General features: G+C 40.1%; 1 pseudogene; it reads left to right on the top strand.

The window, feature by feature from the left end:
- The first annotated feature begins 323 nt into the window (after nt 1–323).
- On the top strand, nt 324–1,920 carry LOC114492007 (annotated as a pseudogene).
- The last annotated feature ends 9,090 nt before the right edge of the window (nt 1,921–11,010 follow it).

Raw genomic sequence — 11,010 nt, forward strand, 5'->3', positions numbered from 1 at the left:
ATTATCCTTTAGATATGAAGAACAAATAAAGACTTTCCAGACAAAAGCTGAGGGAATTCACCACAAGACGTATATTACAGTAAATATTGAGGGAGGAGCAGGTAGTGGCTAGAGTGGTTGAACACCCAGGCTCTGACCAAAGTAGAGCTGCCGCTATTGTCTCCACACCAGGGCCCAGCCATAGCTGCTCTCACCCTCACCTGCCCATCTTGGGTTAACAGCTGTGGAGTGAGGGGGAAAGGAGCCAGGAGAGCTGCCTGCAATGGCCACCATGACTTGGGTTATATATATGATTTCACTGCTGAAATAATTAACTGATAATTAATGTTGAAATTATCACAATTACAAATCCAGATGTTAGTGGAGGACAGCTAGAAAAAAGAAACAGAAAACAAGAATGAGGTCTCGTTCCCACAGACTATATTGAAATTTTGTCCAGTGATGAAAAAGATCCATTTTTCTTGTGGAAATTCAGTGCTGACCAAGCCTTTCTCTATTCCCTCTCAGCAAATACAGCTGAAGCCAATTCATCAGCTGCCAACGGTATTGACCAGGTCAGCAGTGGCAATGACCCCTGGTCATCCTGGAGAGCTTCCAGATATAACACTGGGACAGACCAGATAACTGAGGAATGAAGCCAGGGAGAGCTGTAGCCCCCAAAATACTTCCAACAACTGGAAAACTGCCTTTGGTCATGCCCAGTTCTACCAAGGACCACCAACTGGTGACAATGATAACTGGGATGAAGGCTGGGATGACCCTAAGTCATATTCTCACTAGTTCAAGGCTTTCTAGTTAGCCAAAGCAGAACATGCTTAGAGTGAAAAGAGTGTGTTGGAGCTTATTCCATGAAGCTGCCACTTAATAAATTTCCTGGACTTGCAAAACCTGGAATGGAATGAAATTAGTGGACCAAGCAACTTGAAAAACCCCAAAAGAAATTTCCTTTCATTGTTTGAAATTTGGCCCAATGTGGGTTTATCCTACATTTATATTTGACTGTGTGGTAGCAGATCCCAGGAAAGACTCCAACATGTTTGGGCTGAGGAGCTGCACTGAATGTCACTTAACACTTACTAGCACTGATTGATCTCCAAACACAGGTATAAGCACTTTGACTGGTTTTGTCAGCTTCTTCTGGTTAAATTTGGGTCAGCCATTCCTATCCCCTCTTCCAGATAAGCAAGTTACAGGTCACTTGGAAGAAGAATTTACCAAAATGAACATGGAGAGACTCAGGACATGGATGACCAGGATGTGCTGTCATCTAATAATTTCAGAAAGTGAGATTTCCCCAGCAATTTCCATATTTTGGGGAAGGAAAGGAATGGAAAACCAAGAAGAGGAACGCTGAGATAGATGAGCTGGTGGGAGTTATATTTTCCACCATATAAGGAGAGGCACCTGACTTGGACTTATTAGAAAGAGAAGTGTGATGCTGTTAGTAAGTTCACCAAAGTCGTGGAGGATGGTGTGAGGCTGCTTCTGACCATAGGCAGGAGCAGTGGGAGCAATGCACAGGACTGTTAACCAAGGAATATCAGAAAGTAGGAAAGGCCTTGAAGAGTTTAGCAAGTGTTCATTTCTAGTGTTTATCAAGATGAAACCATCCTCAATGATGCAGTAACAGAGCAGGAAAGACTTATGAAGAAATTGCCAGTCTCATGGGAAAACAGCCAAAGAAAGATCTCCATTTCCTAGTGTGATATAACCATGAATATAAAGGTTTCCTTGGCTGCTTCCTTAATATTACTAGTGCTCATATGGGAACAGTAGAAAAAGGAAAGTGAATGTCCTGGGTTTCGTGGCTCAGTTGGTTGTACCATCATTTCATACACTGAAAGGTCAGAGGTTCAATTCCAGGTCAGGGCGCATACCTAGGTTGTAGTTTTGTTCTCTGATTGGGTTGCATGTGGAAGGCTACCAATCAATGTGTCTCTCACTTTCTCTCTCCCCTTCCTCTCTCTCTATATCTTTGGGTGAGGATTAAAGAAGAAAAAGTAAGCTGATTAACTGGTTGCAATGAGTGTCAACCAATAGTCATTGGCACCAATTCAATGGCAAGGGGAATCCCCATTAAAGAGTGTGGTGAAAAAGGAAACTTTATTCAATGCAAAATAACTCAGTTGTGATACAGGATTGCTGTGAAAACAATGCAACTGTGAGTCAGCACTGGGGCTAGATCCCTCTCTGGTTAGACAAATCTGCTCTGTGCTGGTATGCTTTGTGCTATATTGGTCCACTCCACTTCCACTCTGCTCTGGCAAGACATCCATGATGTTTCGATTCAAAGGGGAAATGTAGTCTTCAGTGGAAAGAGGAAGTGTGCTCCCAGAGCCAGAGGGGAGCCGGCTTATATACACAGAAGTACCCACCCCTGGTGTCTGATTGGTGCATCCTCATGCAAATGAGGGCTCCAAATCCTCACTGTTTGATTAGTCCAAAAGGCACTATTCTGATTGGTCAGAATAGAGCTGCATTGGTTGATTGAAGCTGCACAGCTCTGATTAGATGGGGAAAGCTTCAGTCCTATTGGTTGACATAGGATTCCAGGAACTCCTTTATAAGGTTTAGCTCAGATGGAAGAAACACAATGCGGGCAGGCAGTTCAGAACAGAGGTAGGTAGTTCAGTGTGGGCTTCTCCTCAAAGGGCAGTTTGCTTGAAAGGCCCCTGTATAGAAATAACTAGTAAGGTGGGGTTTTTTGTTTTGTTTTGTTTTGTTTTGTTTTTAAATTTGAGCCCAGTTAGCCACCAGGAGCCCTTCTTAGTAGGTATCTTTTTCTCAGGGTCCACATTAGCAAATCACTCCACAAAACAAACAGAACATGATGAAACACATCTACACAATGTCTTATGAATTACAAGCTAAGATGAATCACATTCATGATTACAAATGTGTCATCTGCTTGAACCTGAAACAGCAAGTGCAGTTCTATGAAAAGACTGGAGAAAAGCTGAGGCAGCCCTAAGCTGGTTCTCGGTTATATAGGACAGTGGGGAACAAAAAGAAAATGTCAAAGTGTTTCTTTATGATGTGAGGCATTACAATATAATTTTCCCCCATCATCAAAAAAAAAAAAAAAAAACCAGGAAAGAAAGAAAACCAAAAAGAAACAGTTGCAAAAACTACATTTACATTATTACCAGCCTAATGCATCAGTCATTTAGGGATAGTCTTTTGTTCATTTCTACATCCATTATTCAAACTAATAAAAATTGTCTCTGTTTTTGGAAAGTACTTAAAGACATCATAATTTTGAATGGAAAATTAGAGGTTTCCCTACTGATATTTTAGATAAAATTGTAATTTATAAGTCACTCACAACCTTCCAGTTCTTGTACAATGTCAGATAATTACTAATTGCTTTCTTACAAATATGAAATATTCCAGAATAAAAAATGTTTGTAAAAAATATGATGAAAGGAGCTCTTCTACCTGAAATAAATAGATAAAAATGATATAAATGTGAGTAATGCGACAGAAAGAAGTAGGAAATTGGGATTCTATTTCAGAATAGGATACTAAATACTTAATTATAACATAAAAGTTAAAGGGAAAAGCATTTTAAAAGACTGTTTAAAAGAAGTTTTTAAAAAACTTCTGCAATTTATAATCAAATGGACAGCATAAAAAAGATAATCTGTATCAACAAAAACAAAAAAGGAGAGGGGGAAAGAACTGAACTTGCACAGGTGAATGAAGATAAGATGCAATCAGAAGAAAAAGGACTGTTCTACATATAAAACTTCTTTCTGGCATAGACTTAATGGTAGTCACAAAACAAAAATCTAGAACTGAGACATATAACATAAAAAGAAGTGGCAGCCCTGGCTGGTGTGGCTCAGTGGACTGAGTGCTAGCCTGTGAACTGAAAGGTCACCAGTTCAATTCCCAGTCAGGGTATATGCCTGGGTTGCAGGCAGATCCCAGTTGGGGACCTGCGGGAGGCAACAAATGGATGTTTCTCTCTTGCACATTGAAGTTTCTCTCCCTCTCTTCCTCCCTCCTTTCCACTCTCTCTAAAAATAAATAAAAATAAAATATTAACAAAAAAGAAGGGGAAAAATCATAGAAAACTACCAAACTAAAATAGCAGAAACACAAAGGAAAAGAAACAATGGAGATACAGAGCATCCAGGAAACAAAAGATAAAATGGCTGAAGTAAGTCCTCATATAGCAATAATAACCCTAAATGTAAATGGATTGAACTAATCAATTAAAAGACACAGAGTAGTGGGATCGACTAAAAAACAAGACACAACTACATGTTGCCTTTTATGAGATCCATTTTAGCTGCAAATACTAACATAGACTCAAAATGAAGGGGTAGAAGGTGAGACTCCAGAGGAAAGCAGGTGTAGTTGTACTTACATAAGACAAAACAGATTACAAGATAAAAGAGGAAACAAGAGACAGTGATGGACATATTATAATGATAGAGGGGACAATACATCAAGAAGACATAACACATCCATATTTACCCTCCTGAGACCACCAAAATCTATAAAGCAATTACTAACAGATGTAAAGAGAGAAACTGAAAAAATACAATCATAGTAGGGGATGTGAATACCCCATTGACAGCAATGGATAGATCATCCAAAAAGAAAATCAATGAAGAAATAATGACCTTAAATGGCATATTAAACAGACACAATCAACATTTATACAGCTTTTCATCCCAAAATAACAGAGTATACATTCTTCTTAAGTGCACACAGAACATTCTCAAGGATAGACCATATTTGGGACACAAAACTAGTCTCAATAAATTTAAGAAGATTGAAATCATACCACACATATTTTCTGAACACCATGGTATGAAAGTGGAAATTACTACAAGCAGAATGTTGGAATACCACAAATATGTGGAGATTAAACAACATGCTACTGAACAACTATAAGGACAAAGAAGAAATAAAAGATGGGACCAAAAAGCATAGAGATAAATGAGAATAACAATGTGACACAGCAAAATTTTGGGGATGCAGCAAAAGTGATACTTTTCCTAAAGTAAAATTCCTAAGAAGGAATTTTATATAGCATTATGGGCCTACTTCAAGAAATAAGAATAATCTTAAATAACAATCTAATATTATAGCTTAAAAAACTAGAAAAAGAACAAATGAAGCCCAATATCAAGGCAAGGAAGGAACTCATAAAAATTAGAGCAAAATTAGCCCTGGTTGGTGTGGCTCAGTGGACTGACTGAGGGCCTGCGAACCAAAGGCTTTCTGCTTTAATTCCCATTCAGGGCACATGCCAGGGTTGTGGGCCAGATGCCAAGTTGGGGGTGCATTAGAGGCAACCACACATTGATGTTTCTCTCCCTCTTTTTTTTAGCTTATTTTATTTATTATGCTATTACAGTTTTCCCCCTTTATCACCCTTCCACCCTGCCACTGCAACCCTCCAGCATTCCCCCAACCCTTAGATCATGTCCATGTTGTACATATAAGTTCTTTGAGTTCTCTGTTTCCTGTACCATTATTGATCTCTCCCTGTCTATTTTATGCCTACTGATTATGCTTCTTCTTCCCTGTACTTTCCCCGCATTCCTCCCTTCCACCTCCCCACTGAAATCCCTCCATGTGATGTCCATTTCTCTGATTCTGTTCCTGTTCTAGTTGTTCATTTAGTTTTTGTTTTTGTTGTTTGTCTTTTCTTTTAGGTTCATTTGTTGATAGTTGTGAGTTTGTTGTACACATACACATATATAATCGACAACAAAATATTCCAGTTAAAAAATGGGCAGAGGACCTAAACATTTCTACCAAGAAGATATACAGATAGCCAACAGATGTGTGAAAAGATGCTCAACTTCACTAGCTACAAGAAAAATACAAATCAAAACCATAATGAGATACTACCTCATAGCTGTTAGAAATGTTATCATCAATAATACAAGAAAAAACAAATGTTGGAAAAGCTACAGAGAAAAGGGAACTCTTGTGCTCTGCTGGTGGGATTGTAAATTAGTGCAGCCTTTATGAAAAACAGTATGGAGGTTTCTAAAATAATCAAGAAGGGAGCTACCATACAACCCAGGAATCCCGCTGCTGGGTATCTACCCCAAATTTTTTAAAAATACTTATTTGTAAAGGTATAGGTACCCCTATGTTCATTGCAGCATTATTCACAATAGCCAAGACATGGAAACAAGCTAGTTGTTCTTCAGTAGACAAATGGATAAAGAAGATGTGATATAATATACAATGCAATATTACTCAGCCATAAAAAGATGAAATATTGCCATTTGTGACAACATGAATGGATCCTGAGAGGATCATAGTAAGTGAAATGTCAGATAGAAAATGACAAGAACCATATAATTTCACTCATATGTGGGATATAAAGTAAACAGACAAACAGAACAAACAGTATCACAGAGACAAGAGTATGATGGTTACCAGAGGGGAAGGTGGGTTAGGGAGGATGAGGAGGGTAAAGGAGGTCAAACACATGGTGATGGAAGGAGACTAGATATTGGGTTTTGAGCACACAATGAAATATACTGATGATGTATTACAGAGTTGTACCCCTGAAACTGATATTAACTAATGCTTCCCAGATAAGTTTAATTAAAAAAAATTAAAGAAATGTAACAGATATTGGGATTTAAGGCAAAACCTTCACTGTTTAAATTATATGAATATTTTTATGGAGATGTTTTGTGCCTTATTTGAATCATTGATAATCCCAATGCTTAATTCATACATTTGATAATGACAAATTAGAGTAACAGGAGAGAATATCCGGCAACAATGGTTGTTTTAGATTTTATGATAAGGGCTGAAATGCTTATTAGTACACCTCAAGCTCTTCATCTTACTCTGTACATTCCATTCCACACTGGGAATTCTGTGTGCATCAACAGCAGTAAAACTATGTGAATATGAGACTCTGATAGCTGGCAGTGACTCCCCTGAACATAAGAAGGCAAGTGCTTAGAGAGAGATACCTGCATTATTTATGCTGAGCTGCAGCAGTCTAAGAAGATAGCCTTCAAACTTACCTGAGCAGCAGTAGTTGTGTTCTCCAAAGAAGGTGTGGATGCAAGAACTATACCTCACTCCAGTTATAACACTGACAAGTGACTGTGTGAGCTTTGATACAGATATATAGAGTTCTGGCCAAAATGGAGGTATAGGCAGACTCACTTTGACTCCTTGCACAACCAAAAGAAGAACAACAACAAATTTAAAAACAAAAAAATAAAGCCTCAAACCACTGATTGAAAACATCTTTGGGGCTTGAGGCAGTGGGAGAAACTCCCAACCTCACAGGAGAGTTTGTTGGAGAGAGCCACAGGGTCCTAGAATGTACACAAGCCCACCCACCTGGGAATCAGCACCAGAAGGGCCCAATTTGCTTGTGGGTAGTGGAGGGAGTGACTGAAAGACACCCGAGAGCTGAACAAGTGGCACTGTTCCTTCTCAGACCCCTTCCCCACATACAGTGCCACAACATAGGGAAGTGGGTTGCCCTGACCTGGTGAATACCTAAGGCTCAACCTCTTGCTATATAACAGGTGTGCCAAGACAAAAAAAAATATGGCCCAAATGAAAGAACAGACAAAGGTCCAGAAAAAATACAACTAAGCATGGAAGATATAGCCTCTCTATCAGATGCAGAGTTCAAAACACTGGTAACCAGGATTCTCACAGAAATGACTGAGTATGGTGACAAAATAGAGGAAAAAGTGAAGGCTATGCAAAGTGAAATAAAGCAAAATGTACAGGGAACCAACAGTCTCAGGAAGGAAACCAGGACTCAAATCAATGGTTTGGAGCAGAAGGAAGAAATAAACATTCAACCAGAATAGAATAAAGAAAGAATAATTTAAAAAATGAGAGGTTTAGGAACCTCTGGGACAACTTTAAATGTCCTAACATCTGAATCATAGGGGTGCCAGAAGGAGAAGATGAAGAGCAAAAAATTAAAGACTTATTTGAACAAATAATGAAGGAGAACTTCTCTAATCTGGACAAGGAAATAGACTCTCAGGAAGTCCAGGAAGCTCAGAGAGTCCCAAGGAAGTTGGACCCAAGGAAGGACACATGAAAACACATTATAACTACATTACCCAAGATTAAAGAGAAAGAGAGAATATTAAAAGTAGCAAGAGGAAAGGAGAGAGTTACCTACAAAGGAGTTCACATAAAACCATCAGCTGATATCTCAAAAGAAACTTTGCAGGCAAGAAGAGGCTGGAAGGAAGTGTTTGAAGTCATGAAAGACAAGGACCTACATCCAAGATTACTCTATCCAGCAAAGCTATCATTTAGAATGGAAGGGCAGATAAAGTGCTTCCCAGATAAGGTCAAGTTAAAGGAGTTCATCATCACCAAACCCTTATTATATGAAATGTTAAATGGACTTACCTAAGAAAAACAAGATGATCAAAACATGAACAGTAAAATGACAACAGACTCACAACTATCAACAACTGAACCTGTTGGAGTCTGCCCTGCCTGGTCTCAGGAAACTATAACTCCCCATGACTTAAGCTGAGTGAGAGACCTCCAAACCAGGAGCCACTAAGGAGACAAAACTTATTTCCCTGTCAATGAACACTGCCTGTTCTGTGTCTAGCCTCTTATGCTTGATTAGTTAGCCAATGAGGGGTATGATTTCCCATGAAGGGAATCGCCTAAGACAGGCATTATCACTATGAGGCCTCAGGGAAGAGATTCAGGGCTGTGTAAATGAAGGGGTGATCGACATTGACCCCTGTCCTCTCAGCTTTGTCAAAGCCTGAGTCCTTGTTCTTAGTTGTGAGAAATCCAAGTCTCTTGGCTGCCTTTGTCTCCTCTGACCAACTGAGGCCTGCAGAAATAACAGGGGCGGTGCAGTCCAGACCAGAGTTGGTGGACCCCCAGGGTAATCAGGCCTGGGACATAGAATATGCAAGATCCTGTGAGATCTGCTTGCTGGAGAATGCTATTGAATTAGAATATGAAGGCACGGGCAGGAAACGAGACTAGCCTTTTAGGTCCTGTAGTCTTTTTAAGTGATAAAACACAAACTCTCTGCCCAGAATACCAGCAGGAGTTCTGTCAACACCTACTTGTTTGATCTTCCCTGCCAGACTGGAATCCACAAACTGTGTCTGTATTCTTAATAAAAGCCTATTTAGGCAGGGGCTCAGAGCACTCTCCACTAGAGAGGGTGGCCATGGAGCTCTCCACTAGAGAGAGTGGCTATTTCATCCCTATTTCTCCACAGGACTCGGTTGTCCCTGTGTATGTTTTTCTCATGTTTCGAACAGCCATCCGCAGCATTCCACGATCACTGCAGGCTGGTGGCCGAGTCATGAACCTAAAAAGACAAAAACAAAAACAAACTAAGGAAACAACTAGAACAGGAACAGAATCACAGAAATGGAGATCACCTGAAGGGTTATTGGCAGGGAGGTGGAGCAAGGAGAATGCAGGAAAGGTACAGGGACTAAGAAACATAATTAGTAGGTATAAAATAGACAGAGGGAGGTTAAGAATAGTATGAGAAATATGGAAGCCAAAAAACTTATATGTACAACCCATGGATATTAACTAAGCAGGGGGGAATGGGGAATGTGGGTAGGAGGAGGGAGTAGGGGAGAAATAAAAGAAGGGAATGTGACAATGATAATAGCATAATCAATAAAATATATTTAAAAATGTATACTGGACCTACTCATACTATTTATCTTTTAAGCCCTTCTATGTTTCCCATTAATCTTTCTGTCAGGCCTTCATATCTGTCTTCTAGTTCATGAATTATCTTGTTAGCTGTGTGTATAATCTCTTTTAAAATTGTTCATTGAGTTTTCTCTTTCCAAAATTTATTTTAATTTCTAACCATGTCTCATTCTTCAGATCTGCCTATTGTTTCATGATATCTAGTATATTTTAACTTTTCAGTTCCTTTTATGTCACTACCCACTTTAAACATCCTTACTTTAAGGACTTCCAGCCAAGATGGAGGCATAGGTGGACGCACTGTACCTCCACACACAACCAAGATTGGAACAACAACAATTTAGAGGCAGAATAACACCCGGAACTGATAGAAAATTTATTTGAGTGGAAGTCGAACAGCCAAGAAGTTGAAATAGACCCGTTCATCCAGACCGGTAGGAGGGGTGGAGACAAGCAGCCAGGCGTGGGTTGCGGCTCAGAGAACAGGGAGAATTGGGCACATAAGGCAACCGGGAGAGCGTAAGGTATCTGGGGTGTGCAAGATCGCAGCAGGTGGACCCTGAGTATGCAATCGGCAGCTGGCAGACCCAGTGAGGCGGCGATTGTGGAACAGGGCAGAGCGCACAACCCAGGATCCCAGGGAAGGGACTGAGGCCCCACGGAGAATGGAGCTACCACCATTGCTCCCTCTCGACCCTGCCCTCACGTACAATGTCATAATCTAGCGACTGGGGTGCCCAGCCCTGGTGAACACCTAAGGTTCCACCCCTCACCATAACAGGAGTGACCAGACCCCAAAAAGAGAGAAAGAGAGAGAGAGAGAGAGAGAGAGAGAGAGAGATGGCTCAAACAGAAGCACAAATCAGTGCCCCAAAATTCATCCTTTTGAGCGACCAAAAGATAACTAATCTATCAGATGCGCAGTTCAAAACACTGGTGATCAGGAAACTCACAGAACTGGTTGATTTTGGTTGCAAATTAGATGAACAAATACAGGTTACCATAAAAGAAATGAAGGAAAATGCACAGGGAACCAATAGTGATGGGAAGGAAACTGAGACTCAAAACAATAAAGTGGACCAGAAGGAAGGAAGAAACAACCAAACAGGAAAGCATGAAGAAACAAGAATTCAAAAAAATGAGGAGAGGCTTGAGAACCTCCAGGACATCTTTAAACATTCCAACATCCGAGTCATAGGGGTACCAAAAGAAGAAGAGGAAGAGCAACAAGTGGAAACATTATTTGAACAAATAATAAAGGAGGACTTCCTTTCTGGCAAAGGAAATAGACTTCCAGGAAGTCCAGGAAGCTCAGAGAGTCCC

The sequence above is a fragment of the Phyllostomus discolor genome, chromosome 1 (genome assembly GCF_004126475.2).
Source record: "Phyllostomus discolor isolate MPI-MPIP mPhyDis1 chromosome 1, mPhyDis1.pri.v3, whole genome shotgun sequence".
Classification (NCBI taxonomy): domain Eukaryota; kingdom Metazoa; phylum Chordata; class Mammalia; order Chiroptera; family Phyllostomidae; genus Phyllostomus; species Phyllostomus discolor.